The sequence below is a fragment of the Poecilia formosa genome, unplaced genomic scaffold (assembly GCF_000485575.1).
Source record: "Poecilia formosa unplaced genomic scaffold, Poecilia_formosa-5.1.2 Scaffold17, whole genome shotgun sequence".
Classification (NCBI taxonomy): Eukaryota; Metazoa; Chordata; class Actinopteri; order Cyprinodontiformes; family Poeciliidae; genus Poecilia; species Poecilia formosa.
This window is the reverse complement of record NW_006799956.1, coordinates 2,330,731-2,353,624: the sequence shown is the minus strand read 5'-3', so window position 1 is coordinate 2,353,624 and position 22,894 is coordinate 2,330,731. Positions and strand designations below refer to the sequence as shown.

Sequence of the window (22,894 nt, the reverse complement as noted above, 5' to 3'; positions counted from 1 at the left end):
AGTCAGTCTGCTGCAGCAGCTTCTGGCAAATCCCTGACGTTCAGCGATCTCTCCTTTCAAAACCAATCATGACTTCTTCTCATTTGCTGCTTCTCCAGAATTCTTTTTTCTTTTCTTTTTTTCTTTTCTTTCTTTTTGCCTGATTGCTCTCGGGTTCAGCTCAGGCAGAGACGTGTTGTAAGCAAGCCGAGTGGATGGAGGGGGTGGAGGGGTGCAGCTGTCCCTATATCATCTGGATGTGGAAAGCTCTCCGAGGTCTCCCTTAATTATGAAAGCAGCTGCTGTCCAGACAGTCGGTCTTGACCAGAGATTATTACTGCATGCGGACTGTCTGCCCTCGGCAGGAGTGGTGCAACAAGCTGTATCCTCACAACCTGATGTTTCTCCATGCTGTGCGAAGATTGAGAAAACGGAGGCGCTCGATGCAGTGCAGCTAATATCTCTGCTAACTTGCGTTAAGAGTCGTAACTCTCTCTTGACACAGCACTTTTTGTCATGCGGTTGAGAATTACCTTCCCTGCCTGACGTTTTACAACGTAAAACTGCAAAATTCACTTACTGTGTTTAAATTAATTAAAAAAAACTTTATTTTCCAATTTAAACTGAATTTTAAGGATATTTATTTGAGTAACTTATTGATCCGACTCAGCTGCACATTCCTTGAATCGTGAGTCCGATGATTTTATTTCTAATAACTGCACGGTATTTTCTGTTATAGTCTTGTACAATATATTATTATTTCGATCATTGTTTTTATTATAAGTATTGTTTTTTTTTAATAATTTAAGAACTTTTCTTATGTAAATATTTATGCCCGATGGCTGATTATTTCCCCTTTTGCAGGACACTAAAGCCTGTTTTCTGTTCTACTCTAAAGATCAGCGGTGGCAGGAAATGTGCAAGAAAATCCAAACGCAGATCCTAAATCAGGGCGTGTTTCAAACCGAGATATTTATGAAGTTAGAAATAAAGTGCCAAATTTGCATTAAAGTGTCATTATTTATAAAATAGTGCAAAGTCGAGCCTTTTAATGGACTTTTAAAGCAACTCTTGGGGCAACTTTGCAATAAAAATGTCATTATTTACCAAATCACACTTCATGACAACAGTCAGGCATTCATAAAGACTCATTCATGTTCATGACAGATGTTGTCAGTCTTATGCTCACCCTGCCAAATAAAGAGTTACTGAAATAAATATTAAAAATATAGAAAGATCTGTGTGCTCAGATAAGATCAGGTAAATGTCTTTATTTAATTTTTACTAATATGGTTGAGGATGAGTTTCATGCCATGTTTCACTGTTCTTTGTATTGTTATTTAAGAAATAGTTTGCTGCGAGAGAGAAACCGTAACGTTGGATAGACTTTTGTTTCTGCAACATGTGTTGAACATGCTTGGCGACAAAGACGGGGAGTTTTATATTCCTTACAGCTCATTGTTTTTAATGAAATTAAAATCAAATGTTTCATAGACGCCATCTTGACATCCTTCCAGCTGTATCTGATGTTTGGTGTCTTACAAATACATGTGATCTGTAAAAAAACAAAAAAAAACAATACTTTGATAGACATTTTGTTTAACCTTTGTTTTGCTGCTACCACATTTAAGCACCTGAGCATATATATATTGGATAAATAGAATAGAATATTTTTCATAAATCTTTAAAACCGTCAGCAGGATTGTAATTAAAATGTATTGAAAAGGGTTTACTGAAGAGACTGAATCTCTGCCGTACGACCGCTGGAACGAGATGCACAGTTTCTCCATTTGTGAGAGACAAATGGAGAAACGGTCGAAGATGATCATCATCATCAACTCTGTCTCCCTCCAGAGTTGATGATCATCATCATCTTCGACCGGCGGCTCGCCGCTCAGAAACCCCCTGGAAACACACGGAGACGTTTATTCCCCCGATGATGTTGCAAAATATTTAATCGCTGGCAAAAGAAGAAGAGGAAGAGAAGGTCTTTGAGTGCAGGACGAAACAGAGCAAGTGTTTCAAAAAAAAAAAAAAAAAAACGAAAGAAAGAAAGAAAGAAATCCCTCCTTTTAGCGAACTGAAACGAGAGATTAAAACCAGACCACGCTGTTTATCTCCCAGCTTGATCGTATTCTGGCTTTATTTCAATTAATTCTTCAAGTAATCTTGAGGACGATGATAAGATAAACAGCAGCGCTCCCTCAAAGGCAAGAAACTGCGGAAACAGTTTGGAAGAGAACTGAAATACAAACTCCAACAGATGCTAATCATGTTTTACTTTTCAGAAAGACGCCGTGTGGCGATTCGCTCCGAAACTTAAAGCATCCATCGATTGGGAAAATTAGTCGCACAACGTAAACGCGTTAACGAGCGACCGATAATCGAAACCAGCCATAAGTTCTCTGTGTTCTTATGATGTTTCAGTCATAAAACTCTGTCTCCCTCCTGAGTTTTGGAAGTCGTTCGTTTGTCCTTCTGTTTATTTTTTTCTTCTCCTTCTGTTTATTTTTTTCTTCTGTGCAGCAAACATGCACCTAAAAAAATTAAGTGAACTGGATGACAAAAAAAAGTTCAAAGTGAGAAAAGAAAAGAAAAAAATAAATACTCAGCGGATCTGAAAGTTACTTTTTTTGGGGTTAAAAGGAATAATCTGCGACAGAACCGGAGAAAAGCATCACATTTTCACCCTAAACCTCTTTGGAAATCACCGCATTATACAGCAGCGTGTTCAGTCAGAGGCACCGTTGTGAAACAGACTGCTACAGGAGACGCTGTCTGCCCACAGCAGCATCAGCATCTGTTCATTGTGTGATATAAGCTACAACGTTTAATTTCCCGTTAAGGTTGATAAAGTGTTTTTGAATTTGAAATGAACATTGCGTTGAAATGCTGTTTTATTTCCGTCACACTACATCACCTTTGTTTGTTCACTTTACAAGAATAAACAGATTGTGACAGAACAATTGTACATTTCTTGAGCTTTGGAAGGATTTTCTGATTTGTTTCATAACAGTTATGATTTAATAGCTTAGCTTAGCAAAATGCATTCCTCTGCAAACTGTTCAGGATTGAACATTATTATAGTCCACCAAAAAAAAAAAGAAATCTAGAAAATATGAATAAATTAAAACTTTTCCACAGTACTAACAGTCTTGAAAGGAGTTTTTTTAGACTGACACTTGCTCACAAAAAGTCAGAAATTTAAGACTGCCATATGTGAGGTTATTTTTACTTTCCTTTAAAAGGGTAATTTAAGCTAAGCTAACTTTAATTCCAAAGTTTCTCCAAAATGACAATTTTGGACAAATAAAGATGGCGTTTAGATGTCCTACATTCCAAAAACTTTTGACGCAGAACAAGAGTTGCAGTTTTGGAGCTACTCTGACCCAGACATCTAGTCACATTGGGTCATAATGTTATGCCTGATTGGTTTGGATACGCTCAGGGAAGGGGTGAGCAAGCAAGAAAGTCAACCAATGGAGGGCAAATATAACATTTATTGATCCTGAAATAGGTAACCAGCCGGGAGACATTAAAAAAAAATAAAAAATAAAAACCTTCTGGCTGCTACAGAATTGAGAAGCAAGGAGAGAATTTAACCCGAACAGAGAGACGAATACAAAGCAGGAGGAGGATGAACAAACAGGTGAGTGGCAGCAGAAACACAACAAAACAAACGACAGACGTCGAGACACAAAGAAGAAAAACAACCAGACAGAAGTCGGACGTAAAGGTTGAAAGTTCGCATATAGTTTGTTAAATTCATGAACAGATCCTGGGCTGCAGACGAGGAAATGATCAATGCAAGAAAGAGTCTGAAGAGTAAGTTGACCTTCTGAGGCGACCTCAGATGCATCTGAAAGGTCAAAGAGTTCATAAGTAGTCAGTCAATGAATTTATGGTCATCATTAAAAGCATTAGCTCCACAACCTCACAAAGACATGCGCGTCTTTTGAACTTTTTCAGATTCTTAATAGACCAACACAAAATGTGAAGTGGGAGGAAAAATAAAAGCTCTTTTTTCTTTTTCTTTTCTTTAAAAATAACAAATGTGCGGTGTGTATTTATGCTATCATAGAATCCTCTTTCACTGCTGCCGGTCATGTCGGAGCGTTTGAACGTTCGGTCACTCTGGTTTGCTTTAGCTTATTTAGGTCGAATCCACAGGATCTGTGGACAACCGTCTTCAAATCTTGTCAGAGGTTCTCCGTTAGATTTAGGTCTAGGCTTTGACTGGACCGTTCCAAAGTAAAAAAATATGATTTGAACTGATCTGTTGTGTTCCAGCTTTAAGTTTAGTGTCGGTGTTTTTCCGCAACAAAATATAAAAAGTCACAGAGGAGTGTTGCTGTGGGTCATAATCAACATCTTTTAAGCTGCAGTGTAATGTTTTTATAATGTTTTATTTGTTTGAATTTTTTCTGTTTTTACATATTTGTTAAAACTGTCACCGTGTTGTGAAATGAGACAATCTGTGAAAGAATCAACATCTGTTGCCTCCAAATGCGACGCTCCCAGTCAGAAACAGCCAATCAGAGAGAGGGGGAGGGCCACAGTGCTGCCAATCATGCTTATGTACACGCTGAAAAGTGTGCTAATGGTGGAGAAACGACATGGAAAACTTTATCCGCCATCGTCAGTGGACATGCTAACTAAAAATAATTCATCAAACTTATATTGAGCTTTTTAGGACATTCAAAGACGATTTCTGAAAGCAAAAAAAAAACAAAAAACAAAAACAAAAACTGGCCTGAGTAGGTACGGGGTGTCCAGTGTGGCGAAGTAGCTGTAGTGTAACGGCAAGGAAGAAATACATACACAGTGGTGATTGACAGCATTACGGCCCTCCTCCTGGCTCTGATTGGTTGTTTCTGACTGAGTTGTGTATTTCTGCAGATGGCAGTAGAACCACAGAGGAAGGCAGAGGAGATGCATTCTTTTCACAGGTTATCTGTCTCATAATGTACTTTGTTGACATAGTAGCAGCTTTAATAAATATGTATGTATATATAGATATATATATATATAGATAGATAACGTTAATATAAGTTACATGCTGCAGCTTTAAGAGCACATCCTCTGTGTTCACTTCAGTCCGATGGCTTTGTGCCAAATGTCAGACCAGCAGCCACAGGACAGAGCATGCAGCTCAGAGAGGGGATGCAGTGAGGACACACGGCCGGACAGACTGACGGGCAGGGCTGCGCACTCAGCATCTGGTCTGAGTTGAGAAATCAGGGCTGCTTCATTAGGAGGCAGCTCATTGCAACAGTTTGACTGGAAGTCCTCATAATCTGGCTCTGCTGCCAGAGTGGAGAGGAATTAGCTCTCTGGCTGTGACTTTGTCCAGGTTTTTTCTTTTCTTTTTTCTTTTTGCACAAGAATAGCAGACCTGCAGACTGATCATCTCAACACATGAATCACAGTGTCCTGCCAAGGCATCTGGAAAAGTGACGACACTCCGCCTCTCTAGCCGAGCGCAGCGTGATTTCTCTGGAGCCATTTCACATTTCTACAGTTCTGTGCTTTAGAGGCCCTGGTTTTTTGACGAGGAAAGGAAAGGCGACCCACAACTAGAAGATCAGTTTTAGATTGCATAATGTGTCCTTTTGCTACATCTGCAACTGATACCTGGTGAATTTATCCCTGAGAGGAGGATAAATTGAAATGCAACAACTGAAAAGTATGCAGAGGTCCACAACCCCGTGTCCAGCTAAATAAAACTTTTTTAGGGGCACAAATGTTACATCAAATTTTGAAAAAAAAAAAAAAACAGCAGCTAATAGTTTCTGATAAATATCTACTGTAAAAATGTGTTATTGCGTTTCAATCGTAACTTTATTTCGTTTTTCTTAAAAAAAAAGAAAAAGCGAAAACCCTCAAAATAATGCAAAAATATTTTCTTCTATGGAATGTTTGTATTTGTAGAAAATGCTGTTAAAATCCTTAATTTTCTCTAAGTTTATGTCTGTAGGCTGATAGCGCTAGGAATCGTCAAAATAAGCTCATCATTTCCAACCTAATGACAAAAAAAAAGTTGTTTTGGAGTCATTTTTTGTGGACATTTCATCCAGTTATTTAATCAAACAAAAATTATAAACTGTTAAAGCTTGGATTTTATATTACATCTTTATTTAGTTGGTTCTTTATTTTTTTATTTTGCCAAAGTTATTCAGAGCCACTTGACTTCCGGCCTCATCTCTACATCTTCCTCCAGACAAATTCACGCAGTCGGACATAAACTCTTCTCTCTGGCTGTGCTCTCAAGTGTTTATGACTCCTTCTGCAACTGGTTAGCCTGCTGTTGTGCAACTCTCCTTGCTAGCAGTGAGTGCAGGCTCCGCGTCCTTTCAGCGAGCAGAGGGGCTTCAGTGGTTCGTGGTTAGGGGGCGTCCTTCACAAAGGAAGCAGCTGCTCTGCTCCCATTCGCTGAAACTGTAGGTGTGTCGACGGAGGGTGTGTGTGTGTGTGTGTGTGTTTTCTCGTCTTTCCCTGCCGCGCCGTCACTCATGACGCCACTTCCGGCGGGGTGGAAGCACCATGTCTCTGCTGCGCGTGGATGTGTTGGGGGGTCTTTGACAGGAGAGGCGGCGGCGGCACAGCGGGGAGAAAACGTGGACGTGATCGGCGTCAGGGACAGTGGCCCCCCTCCCCGCCCCCTTCACCTCCCTCGTCCTCTTCTTCTTCTACTTCTACTTCTTCTTCTTCTGCCTCCACTCAACGACCCCGCGTGAGCCTAGCAAGGTTTCCCAACCAAGGAGATGATGGCTGCGTTGGACCGCGCTGTCCGCTCTAAGGTACAAACCTACATTTTATTTTCAATTAGTCCGCCCTCCTCCTGCAGGAGCTAAGACGCTTCCATCAACTTGCTGAATGTTTTGGTTGCACACCAAACAAAATGCACTGGTGAACTTGCAAGTTCGTCCGGCTCTGACTTCTGTCTGCACTTTGCCAAAAAAAAAAAAAAAAACAACAATGCTGCAGGAATCTGGAAGGATTAGCATTAATTTTGCAGCTCTAGGGTGGCTAAACAGGTTCTGATTAGTACGCCTGCGCAGCTTGATCATCAATAGGCACATTCTGTGGTGTAAGCTATTGGTTATAGAGCCAAACACTCACCGCAAACACTGTTTACAGGCGTATTGTTACTCTGCTGAACAGTCTGTGGATGTCTGTTAAAACAGAGCAACTAACTGTTGCAATTAAGCAAGAGGAACTAAACACTGTTTAAATTCACACATCCACACTGCAGAGAATGCACCTATAAACTGGACAGAAAAACAAAAGGTGCCACCATTTGTTTTCCCTCCATCTGCTTTAATTGGCCATCAGTGGTTTTAAAATATTGTTTCTCTTGATCAAAAGCTCAGAGTTCTTCAGCGTTCTGTCTATAATCGTGATGTACTTTGATAAACTTTTTTGTTTTAGTTTCAAGAAAATCAACTAACTTGCTAGTTTTGTTTGATTTTACTTTATTTCCTTTAAAAACAAAAAGTGGCGTTTGCCAGGAAAAGAATGATCTGTGCATCTCTAAAGCTGATGTTTAGCTAACAGCATGTGGAAGACGTTTTCAAAATTCACTCGATGTAAATTTTGTAATTTTTTTGCACACGTACTCACGTTTTCAACATTTCTGTGTTTACTTTTTACCACTTTAATGTCTGTTTTCCCACTTTTGTTCCTGACAAACAGTGACAAGCGATGACTATTAAAAAAAAAAATCCTTAGAAATAACACTGGTTAATGTGTAGCTTCTAGTTGGCAACTCCTTCCTAAGGCCAGCCCACCTTCCTGTCTTAAGTCACTCCTGTTCATATTTGACACAATCAGGTGCATTGCAATACATTTGTAGTGGCATTAAAAAAACTTTCTGTAATTCAGTCCTTCAAGCAACTGAGCATATTAATTAAACACAAAAATAGATTTCAGTGGATTATTTGCTATCTCAGACCAAACCCCCCCCCCAAAAACAATTTCTCAGAAAAATGCAACACTGCTGAAGAGTAACAACAAAAGGATTTTTATTGCAGAAATGTTATGTTTTTTTTTCTCCGTTATAGTTTCTATAATTGCTGAAAGCAGTTCTGCCTTGGCATTTGTCCACCAGACAGTTTTTGACACTCTGTGCTGTACTGTAAAGTTGAGTGGAAGGAAACTCTTCTTGTGTTGGTCGCAAACAAGCAATTGCATATGTGTTTGAACACAGTCAACAAGTGGGACAAACGAGAAGAAAACGAAACTAATTTCTAAAGAAGCTGTTTGTTGACAGCTTATACTTTTCCATTTGTGACCAGCCACAATTTAACTTTTAGATGTTTGTTAAATGGAATGGAAGTAACTAGAGAGACTTTTGCCAATAAACTGAATATAAATCTGTTTTTTCTATACCCATCCCATCCTCAGTTAAAAAAAAAGAAGAAAAAAGCTCTGACAATGTTTTTCACTCTTGCGTCTGGATTAAACATAATTAAGGAATAAAACAGAAGCAAACATGTAAACAGTGATCAGTAATTACCAACCGGATGTAAAATTCAGTTCAATTTATGTTTACATTTAACATAAAATGGAAAATGACAGAAGGGTCCAAGTAAAAATTAAGTCACAAAACTTACATGAAATGCAGCAAATAAATAAACGAAATACTGGGATATGCTTGGAAATAAGACGGCAGTGCAGAAGTTGAAGATCAGTTTTCAGTTACAAACCTGCATCAGAAATGTTCTTTACATTCAGTCCTGTGAGGTTTGCTTAAGGTCAGACTCCATACTGGTGTTGTGTCCGTCTGCAGTTCAAAGGTCACCTTATCTGAGTGCTGTTAGAAATTCATTTGTACTCATCTAATCTATCAACGAGACGGCGTCTTTTATTGTTTTTTTTTTTTTTCTTTTCCGTTCTCTACTGTTATAAAAACAAACACGTTTATAGTCCTGGAAATGTGACAGAATCTCCGAACCAAGCCCCAATCAAGTACTAAGTTCAAATTCTGTTTATTTTTAACTAACAGGTGATAACCGAGTAGGTGGCGTTACTGCAGGAGGCGAGATGTGAAACTTACTTCTGTATTTTTGTTGTTTCCTAAAAGCTTTACTGGCAATTTTGATAGATTTCTTTTACTCACACTTTTGTGATTAAAAAAAAAACAACAAAAAACAAACATTTCTTTTGGGCTGTTGTTTTGTGTCTAGGCAACTATCAGACTTTACAGTGTGTCCTACCAGTATCAAATCAGAGCCCTGGTCTATAAATGGTATCAGGAATAAGCTAAAAATGTAGCCTCTCCTTTTATTTTACTAAAGTGCGAGGAGTTTAGATTTAACATCATCATGTTGGAAGACATCTTTGTGCTATCAAGTATTTAAAAAAAAAAATAAAAAAAGTGAAGTAGCTCAAAAAAGAAGAATGATGCCAAAAATAATTTGTCAAAGCACCTTCTGATTTATTTTCAGCATTGTGACTTCTTTCTTATTTCCACTACGTTGAAGTCTTTATTCTGAATTAGTGCAGCTTCCTTTAGCTAAAGTCGTAGTTTAGAGTGACGCCCCAAGGAATCAAACGCATCTAAATGAAATGAAGGTATCCTCTGGGATTTAGGGCCGTAATTCAGGTATAAATTAAGTATTGGGGATATCAATGAGCTGTATAAAAAATAAAACACTTGCCATGGTTAGGCATCATAACAACTAATCTAGTAAGAGCAGAAAAATCCTCCCAGCAGCTTCCAAAACCAGAGGGAATAATTGCCCAAGTATGCAAAAAAAATTTGTACAAAAGTCAACATAAATCAGAATTAACATAACTCCAACATGTTGTCACCTTGAGCGCTACGCTTTTAGAATTGCACTGCTTAAAGGGCCTAAGGGTCCAACATTGCTACATCCGCTCCATTTTCAGCTGATGAGGCTCGCTTTCACACTGCCCTGCCAAATGATCCAAACCTTTTGAGAAAGCAGTACACTCCCCTCGCCTGTGGTGGCACTGCACCAACAACCGCTGAAGCGAACGACACAAAAACCTCTGAAGAAGACACTGAACGCAACGTTCCTCTTCACAAAATGTAAACCGAACTGATCTTCCTGAGATTTTAGCAGTTGTAGGATTTTTCTTTTGTATAAGGCGAAAGCCATTTCTCATGAATTATTCTATATAATCACAAAAAAAGTTTTATAAGTCTGTGATTTTGGCCCTTGTGGCAGAAAATTTGGACACCACTGCACAGTTCCCCATATCTGAGCTTTTATTAGAAAAAGTGCAGTAGTTTGGCGTGAATACTTTCCTTTTTTTTTTCTTTTTTTTTTTTATTCGTACCTCTCTTCAGGCTCCTCTTGGATGCTGGTTGTTCGCACATGAAGGTCGGAGCTGCAGCGCAATCGTTGGCTGCTCCTTTTTATCACAGAAGGAAGCGGCTCAGTCGCCGACTTGACTCTTACATCGACCCTTTATGACAAAAAAGCCCACTGGGAATCCATCTGGCTTTCACAATCACTCCCTACTGGCCTGCAGAGCATTATTTATATACCATGGCACAATAACCGGAGGAAAAAGTTGGACAACAGTGACATTACATAAACTTCCAAAGCAATCTTGCAAAAAGCTTTTAGGGAGGCTGTCATGAGGCGCTGCTGAAGGAGGTGGATTGGGTTCTCCGTGACACAACACTCTCCTGTCTTCTCCATATGTCTAGGTTAAGGGGTAATGTTGCAATACAGAAACCTTTTCTTCCAAGGAAAACACACAGGCTTGAGTAAGGTCTCCCAGAACCTGGAGAGAAGGAGAAAGTGTTGTGATTGGACGAAGCCGAACCGTAGCGTATGGTTTTTAGTCGTGTGACATCCTCGTCACCGAGAAATGGTGGCGGTATCATCAGGATGTGGAGTTGCTGGGTTTTGCTAAGTAAAGTTTCAAACAGCAGTCAGCTTTGGCTCCTGAACTTCATGCTAGAAAATTTAATCTAATGTTCCTTTAAAAAAAGTACAGCGGATAATTGAATATTTAAACAAATTCTTTCACATGTAGATACAAGAAACTAACAGGGTTCCCAGGAGCTTGCTGGTTTTTTTGTTTTTTTTTAAAAAAAGAAGAAAATCCAGTTAGCCACTAAAAGATTCAATATGGCCGACCTGGTCGTCAAGGGAAATTTATTTTTGCACTGAAACTGCCAAGATCTATTACAATAGAATACTCTGCTAATGCTAAAACCACGCAACTCGTACAACAATTTGTGGACGCTAATGCTAAACCGCTAAACACATAAAACAATTTGTGTAAGCTAATACTAAACCGCTAAACACATAAAACAACTTGTGGAAGCTAACGCTAAACCTCTAAACGCATAAAACAATTTGAGAAAGCTAATGCTAAACCGCTAAACACATAAAACAATTTGTGGAAGCTAATGCTAAACCGCTAAACACATAAAACGATTTGTGGAAGCTAACGCTAAACCGCTAAACACATGAAACGATTTGTGGAAGCTAACGCTAAACCGCTAAACACATAAAACGATTTGTGGAAGCTAACGCTAAACCGCTAAACACAGAAAACCTTTAGCTTAAGCTAATGCTAACCGTTAAGACGACTGTCTCAGTCTGTCACTCATCTTTATCTCCTTCCAGTTGACGACTGGTTTGAGAATCGCAAACAGCAAAGTCCTCAGTTTCTGATTTTGCTACATATTTTTACTTTAAAGTTGTACGAACAAGATGAATTGAAAGCATTTGATGCGACATAAAGTTCATGGAAGTCGTGAAAATGGGAAACATTTCATGGCAATAACTGGTTTAAAAGGTTTTCATCCTGAAATGTAAGTGGCTAATGGTAAATATAATAAAAACATAAGGCCGGAGGGGTGACCGTGCAGATTTTTATGCATGTATCCAGACTTTAAAGATTTAAAGACTGCTGCACCAGTTGTAGCGTTTTTAGCTATTTTCCCTCAAATTTGTGTCTTGTTGAATTCTGGAGGCTACACGCCACATTGAAGTGAAAAAAGAAAAAGGTCTCTCTCTTTTTTTTTTTCTTTCTTTGCACCTCTGTTGAAAATAATGACTTTATTGATCTCCCGGATAACCAGAAGAAAAGAAAAATGTGCTGCTCCTGCTCAGACGTTACTGCCTCGTTGTTTTCACCCTACGGCGACCGTCGTCGCGTTTTTTTTTTCCATCGACAGCTTCTGCCAAATGTCTCTGGGCAGCTTTGCCTTCAGGAACCTGAGTCAGGTATTCGGCTCCGCCCCTGTACGCGGCCCAGGGAGAGGCGTAGATGAGAACACGGTGTAAAGCACAGCTGCCCCGGCCGGGCTCCTCAAACTGGACTTTCAGGTTCTCTACCCCGGGCGAACACATTTGAGGTTCATCATCTGTCAGTTACAGAAACGTGAGCGGATTGAGTGACAGCAGCAGTAATTACTATTATTATTTGTTGATTGAGGTTTTAACGCTTGAAGCTTTTTGTTCATGTTAAGTAAGTAAGTGTGAAGTAAGTAAGTGTGAAGTAAGTAAGTAAGTGTGAAGACGAGGTCTGAGGACTTGTTGAAGCCACGCCCACATGCCTTTAATAGAGTAGATTAGGATGAGTTTGATTGCACTTCCATGGACAGAACACAGAACGGGCTTCATAAACATCATCTAAAATAGACACACGTCTGTGAAAAAATTCAGGTCTTTACGATGCAAAATAATAATAAAAAACAATTAATTAATTTTTAAAAAATATAGTTTTTAAATGGGAAATGTTTCCAGTCCAGTTGAACTGAAAACATTGGTTGATTTGATTTTAGTTACAAAGAAGTCTCAGATGGACGTGGTTCATAATATTCATGTTGTGGAGACTCTACTTCTTTCTTTAGAGTTGAGTAAATGTGAGAAGTTGTGGAAACTCTGGTTGAACTATATTAAACCAATCAGATTGGATCCTCTTTGAAAATAACTATTTGTATATCGTCACCTTCCTAAATTAATGGAATAAGTCGTTTTTTTTGTTGTTTTTTTTGTTTTGTTTTTTTGCCAAAACTGATTTTCTGCCAAAGTCACTTTTGACAAAAATGACACGTCATTATTAAAAGAAGGTGACAATATTTTGTCTGCTTCCAAATTGTGATTAAATCTATATATAATTTGTTTTTCTGTCTTCTGAAAGATGAATAAAGGAGGATTGCAAATTGGAATTTGCGAGACAGGAACATCCTGCCAAACATTTCAACAACTACTGGCTGCATATGTTAACTGTTGTTTGATAAAGCGTAATATAAAAGATAAGTTTCAAAGTAACAGTAGCCTCAGATCATGATGCTGCCACCACCTTGCTTCATTGTGGGTGTGATGACTTATTGTTGTCGTAGTAACAAACTTTTACTTTCGGGATTGCAAATCAAAGTTTAATTTGGATTTGATCCGACCCCTCCAACGACTTTTGGAGATGTTGGCAAGACCTGGATGCTTTCTTTTCTTTTTTTTTTTTTTTTTTTTTTTTGAAAGATGCAAATGAGCAAATGTCAGAAACAACGTAGTCAAGTCTATTTGTTTTGCACATTTGAGCACCACAGTAGTTCAAAGACCTACCGATTTGACTTTAAAACAAATTCTGTCTTTTCTCGAGAGGCGTGTACACTTTGGAGAACCTGTGCTAACACACAGAAGCAGAGAACATTTTCTCTCTTACCAACGGCTGTTTGTGCTCACCTCTCTGATCCTTTTGTTTTCCAACTCGTGCCCGACGTCGGCCAGCTTTGACCTTCGTCTGACCCGGCCGGCCCCACCCCCCTCTGAGCCTTCCTCATGGTAAAGTCGCTCTGAGTTGGATAGGATTGTGGCCCTGCAGCCAGACTTACAGTAAGCAGCTCTGGACAGGAGATTGTCTGGGTTAATAATCAGGAAGGGATGCAGTAAATTTTGAAACAGGTTTTTCTTTAACTGGTGTAATAGTTGAGTGGGAATCTGTTCAGGGGAGCAATTATGTACTTTTTGAGATGTATGTAGTTGCATTATATTCCCACCCCCCCAAAAAGCTGCTCAATACGGAATAGAAATAATTGTTCCATCATCGTTTTGGCGCCCTCGCTAACGTAGCACCCACATTTGTTGCATATGGTACATAGCCCACTGAATTAGTTAATCTGTGGAAACCTTCCTAGCTCGTACATTTTTTAAATGATGCATATCAAATCTATCAGAACCTCGTAACAGTAGGTCACACAATGAGAACGTTAATCTGAGAAGCAACCGAAATGTTGATGGTAACTCTGGAGGAGCTGCAGATGCTACTAAGAGGAAGTTCTTCCTCAATTGACGCACATCTCGTTTCACCTTCGACACTTAGTGTAGGACAGATTGCTGGACTTCTTTGATCAGATATAATGATTCTCCTGAACAGAACCGATTAAAAACAAAGGCAAAGTACTGCATTCATCGGCCGCAACAATAAATAGCTCAAGTTGACTGTTTTATAGAAAATAATGGAGAGCTTTTTTTTTTTGGTTTTTTTGGTTTGTTTGTTTCTGATGCTGCCAGTTCATGTCTTCCACAAAACCGGAGTTTGTTGAAAAATGGCTTAAGTTTGTCCAAAGTGGATACTTATGGCAAATTGGGAAATTGACGGACATTTTGGGGCAAATTGAAGCATTGCTATGACAGGAATAAAACTTTCAGACAGCAACAGTCTTCAGTCAGAGGGTTCTTTAAAGTCGTTGCAAATCTGACTGCTACTGGAGATACCTTACTGCCCCACAATGTCACCATCCTAGCAGCTCTCTAAAGATGCTTGGATGATATGAGTTTGGACAAAATTTAACGTTGAGTATTTTTGAATCAAATTGAATTTGAACTCTGCCGAATGGTTTTTGTTTGGCCCTTTTATACCAAGGAAGTTGAGAACAGTAAACTCAGAAAGTGTTTAAAATTTTCTGTCTTTTTTTTCTAAGCGCATCAGTTTGTCTTATGTTGTTGATGCACAATGATTTACAAAAGTCGCTGTTTTCGGCAAAAATCAAACAACTTTTCTGATTATTTAAAAAGTATATTTAGTTTATTGTCGAGCAGTCAAATAGGGAAAAAAAATCACTATTTTCTTTTGCATTTTTGAGGACAAAAGTTAATTGTTTTTGGAAGTACAATTTGAGTACTTTATGGTGACAAGTTTTATGTGGCTACTAGGAGAAAAACTTCCTAAGGACACCAGGCCCGCTGTGAAATATCAACATCATTCTTTAGCAAGCACAGGGAAGCTGGATACAAGTGCATGCCACACATTTCAGATTTTTATCCATAAAAACCTAACCTATCTTTCTTCCTCCTCCTCAAAAATTTTGCACCACTTTGTGTTGGTCTAACGGGTTCTAACCCATTCTGGTCAGCGATATGAAAGTCACAAATGTGCGTAAGCTTGTAACGCATTAATCATTTAACTTTGACAATGATGTCATAAACGCAGATTGAGTGAAATCGTCGTTTCATCAAATGAAATGACAGTCATATGAAATGTGAGTTATGCTTTCCAGTTGAGTCAGCAGATTTGTCCGTTTGGCCTGCAGCCGCTTCGTGAAAGAACATGGTAACGGCAGCTCCTGCTTCCAGCCCGTTTTAGTGCGCAGGAACATTTTGGTCTTTTGCTGTACTTAACTGGGTGGCAAATTAGTGCTTTTCTGTCACCAGGCCTGTGTGCTGCATGCCTCTCCGCGAACACGTGGGCCGGTTTGGCAGCCGGAGAGGGGGAACTCGGTGCTCCAGCGTCACGCTGGAAAATGAAACAAGATACACACAGCTGTCTTTGAGAAGACAAATCTCTCTCTCTGCTTCATGTTGTTCTTGTCTTTGTTTTAGAGATCGGACCAATCAGGCCACTTCGTACTCTGTTGTTGTTCAGCGGTGCAGGAAATTCCTCACTGGCTTGTGAAATTTAGGAGCCTTTTTTTTTTTTTTTTTTTTACCCGTTTTGTCACCCAAAACACTCCTGAAGTCTTTGATTTATTGTTGTGTCATTTCTCTTTTTTTATTGTGTTTCATCTCAACAATGTCAGTTTTGTGAAATACATGCAATTGTTCCTTCCAGTCTTGTTACTTTAGCCCCACATCTGTCAAGTGATAAAGGTTGCAGCGATTTCTTCACTCAGACGTTTATAGCTTGGATGAACTTTGGGACTTTTTGTAATGGTGGTCTGCTTGATCCTCCGGACCGATTTGGAAATCAGTTTAAAAAAAAAAAAAGTTGCAAAAGGCATCCAGCACTTGGCTCAGAACTAAAATGTTGGGACTTTTTTTTTTTTTTTGCTGAACATCTGGTCAGACATCTGCAAAGACCAGGGGAGAAAACTGGAGTCAAGTATGGAGTCTTTGTTGTTCTAATAAATAGCAGCGACAACCATATTAGTTTGAAGAATTAGAAAAATGCGTCTCATGGGAAATTAAGGACATTTTACTTATCACGGTGTATTAGGGTAATTGTAGATGGGGAAAAAAAGGAGTAAATTTCCACCAAAACTTTAAAGTGCTCAACCTTTGAAACTCAGAAAGTTTTTTTTTTTTTAATAGAATTTTTTCTCCAATTAATCTAAAGATTTCTGATTTTTTTTTTTTGGGGGGGTGGGGGGCAGAAACTCTTACTTTTTTTTGTCTAACCACTGTTAGACTTTTTTCTCTAAAAAGTGACAGGTTTCCTAGTAAACCTGATTCCTAGTAAACCCGATTACAAGGTTTACTAGGAAATGTTGATTTCGGTGTTTTTGCACATATTTGTTTACATTTTCAAACATGTGGTTGCTACGCTAGCTGCGCTGGCTAAATTACACGAGTGCATCTGTAGCTTTCAGTCTCTTCAACCCAAACTGTTGGAAGAAAATAATTTTTTTCTTCACTTTCACAATTTCTCAGTTTTTAAGTAGGTACTTATTTTGATATTAAACCAGGAAAAACTGTTGATGAGGGTAGATTTGTAGCAGGATTGTTTTGTAATCTTACTGCCAGTAATTACACATAGCGAGGCGAGGCATCGGCTGGTATAACATTTTTCTGTCATGACCTTAAGACAAAATATTGGTAAAGAATCATCTGTCATTCGCGCCACAAACAAGTTTTCTGTTGCTTGTAATATCTCCTCTTAGTCAAAAGAGAAGGGGTTTGATTTGAGTTTCCAAAATAGTGGTAAATGAAACATTTTTAGAGACTGGGAACATTTCAGTCATCAAAAGATCATTAGAAAGTATTTCAAACACAATTTGAGGTTTATTAAATCTGTGCTCTTTTTGTAAAACCTAAAAATTTATTTTGTCCCATCTGTAATGAGCAGGCTCGTCACGGAAACAAATTTTGCTGGATGATAAATTGTCCCAGAAGTTATTGCGATAAGCGATAATATTGCTGATTTGAGACCATTTTCAAGTGATGTAATGGTGATGGCATAATAACGCAAGAACACGTTCTCAAAGATCATTAAACTTTCAATTCTGTTCAACATTAAACAGTGGAACTGAAAGAGATTTTAAACATCCAAAATAAATAAAACAGAAACAATAAAATGAACTTGTAAAGTCTCTGTAAACAAATGTCTGTAAGTCTGAGCTGAGATTGTTGACCAGCTCTGTCTTTCTGCCACATTTCCCACTCTATTGAAACACCTTGCCCAAAAACAAACCCCTTCGGTCTGGGCCGGCTGCTGCTCCAAAACAATTTCCTGCTCTTGATAACGGTAATTAGAGATTTTCATTCGTCTGCTGTGAGTCCACAACAGTGGCAAACGCAGGCCAACTTTCCACCACGTAATGATGTGCTATAAACGGGCGGCGGTGGGGCGAGAGGGTAGGAGAGGGGAGCGACAGGCAGGTCACCGCAGACCCCTCAGGTAACCCGACACGGTCACACCGTGGCCTGTCCCCTGACAGCCCGGTCAGCGTGTACGCTCACCCCGCTTGTGAGAACATTTCGGGCAGTGAACACGTTGTCAGCGTAGAGGTCAGGGTCCACCGGGGGTGAGGTTGGTGAGGGCGGGGGGCGTTTATGTAACTCTCTGTTTATTTCTCCGCTGAGGGCGGCGCTGGATGCAGGTCATGTTGACAGGCAATAAGACCGCTAATCTCAGCTAGCACCAAGAAAACACGTGTTGGACGCTGGTTAAAACCAGCTTGTTGATTTATGTGGCTTGACGTGACACATTTGTCACGATTCAGGTGCTTTGTTTTTGATGCGTCTTTGAAGTGTTGGTATAAGTTTCTGAAAACTTTTCTCATCATTTCAACCGTCCAAGTTTCAAATGGTGGTCAATAAACTGGAATATTATTACAAGATATATCAATTCCGTAGTTTGGTGAAAGAATTATTCATTTCATTTCCATTTGTCACTCACAGTGATGCATTTCTTGAAATTTTTTTATGTTCTTTGTGATGAGTTCGGTTTACAAGTAATAAAAAGGCTAAATTAAATTAACAAAAAGGGGAAACTGTGTAAGACACAACATAAAAGTATGTGCTGGACGTAACATTTGGTCCCTTTGTGTAAATTGCTGCATCATTGTGGTCTGTTGCAGTGTTGAGATGTTAAGGAAGCCCAGGTTGGTTTTATGACGGCCTCTGGCTGTCTGAATTGTCGGGTCTTGCGGCTCTAATCTTCCTGGAGTCAACTCTGCATTGCTTCTCTAAGATGTTTTCGATCAGGAGAGTGAGCTGGCCAATCAAGAACCGTGATAGTGTTTTTCACTAGAGCAGGGATTGGTTCTTTTATCGGTGTGAACAAGTTGCAAGTTTTGCAGGAAAATAAAAAGAGCCTTTCCATAAAGTGAATCAGCGATGACTTTTCGTCGAGGACACTTTTCCACTTTCCTCCAGACTCTGAGAGCTTGATTTCAAAATGAAACCCACTGGGCAACAGCACTACTGTTACTTTCCTCATCAAACCAGGTGAGAAACTTCTTACCACTCTGGCGAAGGCGCGGCTTAACACAAGAAATGTAGCTGCTGTTGTGAGTGGCGGCTCCTGAAGCCTCTTTCACTAAACACTTCAACACAGGAATAAGGCACCAACTTGGCCAGTACATCCAATCCTTAAAAATAAAATGCATGTAGTTCATATCAGCACTAACAAGCATGGGGTCTTCAAGTGTAATATCAGCTCTTCACCATGTGTTTAAATCATACATTTCCTATTGAAAGGATTATATCATCTCTTTTTGTTTCGTAATGTGGCTCATTTGCCACAAAAAAAAGCCACTACACCCCACACATAATAAAGCCAAGTCTCAATTACCCTGGCTGTACTTTGCTCAGTCTCCATAACGATAAAAGGGCCTGCTTGCCCTTTTATCGTACCCAAGCCAAGTGATAAGGCTTGGGTTGAGTGTTTGCTGTCCAGACTGAACTCGTAGGGTGGACTCTTCAGATGCATGGACACGCTGGTGGGACAACCCCATCGGCCCATGTTCCTTCTGTTGTGTCCCTCGGGGTTCTTCCTCTCACAGGCTTGGTGGGACTCAGGCCACAAGATAGATGGATTAAACATTAACTTGTGGCCCCTTCATGCTGTCAGACATATGGACCGACAATGAATGATTGTACAAGCCCTTCCAAGCAGGTAGACGCCATGCAGTCTGGGGTTTAACGCTGGATAGAAAACGTCCAACTCTTTGATTAACTAAGGTAAGATGGTTGTACTTCCCGACGCGCCGTTTATCGCCTCTCGTTTGCCAAAATAGGTCGTCTTTGCCCGTGGTGGAATGACGGCGTTCACGGGGCAAGCTCACACTTTAAATATGCCAGTGTGCATTACGTGCGTGGATGTTTAGCTTTGAGTGAATACTTTGATTCAACTCAAGTCGATGAATCAAGAAAGTAAAGAATCGGAAGAATCGGATGTGGGTTTTACAAACTTCACATCAAAAACATATATGTAACAGCATCGGCATTATTTTTATTTCTCAATCTCAAGAACATTTCAGCATTTCATCTACCTGAAGTGAGTAGTATTTATTTAAGTTGAATAGTGCTCATGTTTTAGATTTTGAAGAAAAGATGCAAGCAAACGCCGGTGACAGACGTTCAGAATTACGGAGTTCCCAAAGTGCCTTAAATTCATCAATTGTTAGAGATGATGAAATAATCTATAATCATCAACCTCTCTGGACATATGGCCATCTGTAGAGATTTAAAGTAATCTACAATTACTCTTTAAACTGAGGGTGCAAACTCCTCAGTGAATCCTTGTGGATGACGTTTACTTTCCTAAAGGTCCACATTCACTTTTTGAGCCAGCTTGTGACTCTTTGTTCTGGGGAACCAAGCAGCTGCCTTCATGCCAATGTCACACTATAACTACTTTTATCTGCTGTAGAGTTTAAAAGCTGTCCTGTCTTGTCTGTAGATGGATAATGTGTGGGCTGGCTTATAAGTAGAAACCCATCAGATTTAGACTTTGCTAAGTGATGTGATTATCGGTTGAGGCTGCTAATTCGACGTACAGTAAACCATCCAGAATTTTTTTCCATACATGATTCCAGTGTTGATAATTGGTCAATTATTCTTTAAGCTTGCCAGATCAAGCCTGCCACCTCTGGTTTTGAACTCATTCGATGCATTTGTTGGAGTCTTGCCTACTCATCCCCTTTTCAAACCCTAATTCTAAGCTAATCAGTGAGCGCTACATCCCCTAGCAGTCTTGGTTTAGTTGACACAAACATGTGAATCTGTTAGGCAAAACCTTTATGCAACCATAGCCGATTGCTCACTGTCCTGCTACTAAATGACATTGGATGACATTCCTGTCCGAATGTGTGTGTCTGTCTTCAAACCACATCGACTAAACCTCTCCAGACTCCAGCTAATCTGCTCTGTGTGTGTTTACATTCCTTTGCATGTTGGTGGAAACATGAGGCTAGCTTGGTCCATTACCAGGGGGTGGGAGGTGTCATGAGTCCAGTTATGAATGTGTGTTTTGTAAAAGTTTTCAGGTGAAAATGGTAAAAAGTTTTCATACCCCCTTAATTTTTTTCCACATTTCACATCATTATGTGATAGTCCATTACTTATTCCTTTGTCTACTTCCTATTTATTTTACTTTTTTTGTTCTGGCATGGTTTTCTATTCAGTGTCCTTTTATCTGATTCTGCTGATGTTTCATGCGGTGAAACATCCACACTGTGAAACATGGCGATAAAAGCTAGCTGTCCTTTTGCATTTTGTCACATAAAATTCCAATAAAGTTGAATGAATCAAAGTTTGTTGTGGTAAAGTGAAAAAATGTTTACCACCATGGCTTTGTCTCATCCCAATCAGTTGATTATTAATGGACAGTTATATTTACAAATTTTAGTCAAAACTTTTATTTTTCGTCCTTTGAAGCAGTACCGGCAGAGAGGACTGGGCAATAAAACGATAATGATGCATTTCAGCTCTATGGCATCAATCACTCGCTCTTTGGTTACCTAGCAACAACCTGTTACGTAACATGCGCAGTAACAGTTTCATGTTGCCTCCAACATACTCGGACATACTTCTTTTGGAGGACTCAAAGCAAATGTCCACCGGACAATTTGTGCAAAAAGGTAAACTTTCTTTACAACCGCGGGCGCTTGCTCATAAATATGATGCATTAAATAATACATTTATTATGTCTATTGGACCCATTGGGATAGAAGCCCAACTCCTTCATAAAGCTTAGTAATCATTAGGATATTGGGGAAGGAAGGAACCGGTACGATCGCTCCTTTATGGAATCTCAGCCATCCGCCGACAGCGCCCGAGTTTCACAGAAATGCTTAATATGTGAGAGCAGTTTCATGCTTTGCCACCGTTCCCCATAAGTGCTTAAAAGTAAAAAAGACCAAGGTGGAGGGAAAGGGGAAAAATGAGGACAACAGCTCAAGAGGATATTGTGGATAAAAGAAGAAATAAATTTGAACTGCGACAAATTACAGGATAAGATCAGGTTCACCTAGATGCGGTGACATGACGGAGTAATTTTAAAAACACCATCTTTTGACACTTCTCCTCCTCTCATTGGATTTTCTTTGCAGTGCCTGATGAAAATGGATAACTGAAGACTGACAAGCAAATGCTTAGGGGCTACATTTATTAATCCACAGAGTATTCCTGCTGCCACTTCTTCATGGACGTCCAGTGCTCTCTGTAACTCTCTCCATCTTCACGTCGAGCAGTTCGGCAGAGTTCATCAGCTAGACATGCCAACCTATCAAGTCTCCTCAAGCCAGTGGCCCAGTGACATATATACCTAAATACAGTCACAATGTCGTACTAAAATGGGAGTACCACAGCGCAGGATGTGTCACTCATCATTGGTTATATTTATTAAAATTTAAGAAATGGTATTGTGTTTTGTTATATAAAGTCTTGGCGCATTGTGTATCAGCGGCCCGCTGCGTTTTAGTACAGAAAAATGTTAAGTTACAAAAGTTCAGAGGTGCACAAGCAGGCATCATAATCTGGAATTAATAGCGTGTGAGGCCAGTGGGCAGGGACGGCACAATTGGTGCGCATCCCCCTCGTGCCCAGCTTAATGCATCAGCTATAAACCTGACTTAACCCAGGCTTATGGTGCACTGGAGAAAACCCAGGTGGGGTTTTATATGATATTAGCCGACTCTATATCTGTAACAGCTTCAACTCTTTGGATGACTTCCCACAAGGTTTAGGCTTGTGTTGATGGGAATTTTTGATTTGTTTTCCAGAATTGCATTTGTGAGGCCAAACACTGATGTTGGACGAGGAAGGTCTGTTTCGTAGATTCGTCCATGTGAGTGAGTGAGCGAGCGAGCGAGCATCTCCCACTACTGTAAAGTCCAGTGGTGTCATGCAAAGCAAGATTGATTTTGACACTTTTTGTTGCTCTTAGTGATTTAAGCCGTCATTACAGATGCGTGGCCATGAAAACCTATTCTCTGCAGCTCTCTATGCAATGTTCTTGAGCTAATCTGATTTGCCAC

The 22,894-nt window shown here is 39.7% G+C and overlaps 1 protein-coding gene across 2 annotated transcripts in view; it reads left to right on the top strand.

Annotated features, from left to right (window-relative positions):
* The first annotated feature begins 5,858 nt into the window (after positions 1-5,858).
* pparab (peroxisome proliferator-activated receptor alpha b) overlaps positions 5,859-22,894 on the top strand; it is a 36,140-nt gene continuing 19,104 nt past the window's right edge. The window contains exon 1 of one of the 2 annotated variants that reach the window (XM_007546750.2): positions 5,859-6,779. The gene's annotated coding sequence lies outside the window, so the exon portion shown is untranslated. Of the gene's footprint in view, positions 6,780-19,331; positions 19,596-22,894 lie in introns of those variants that run through there. The other variant, XM_007546751.2, reaches the window with a different exon arrangement.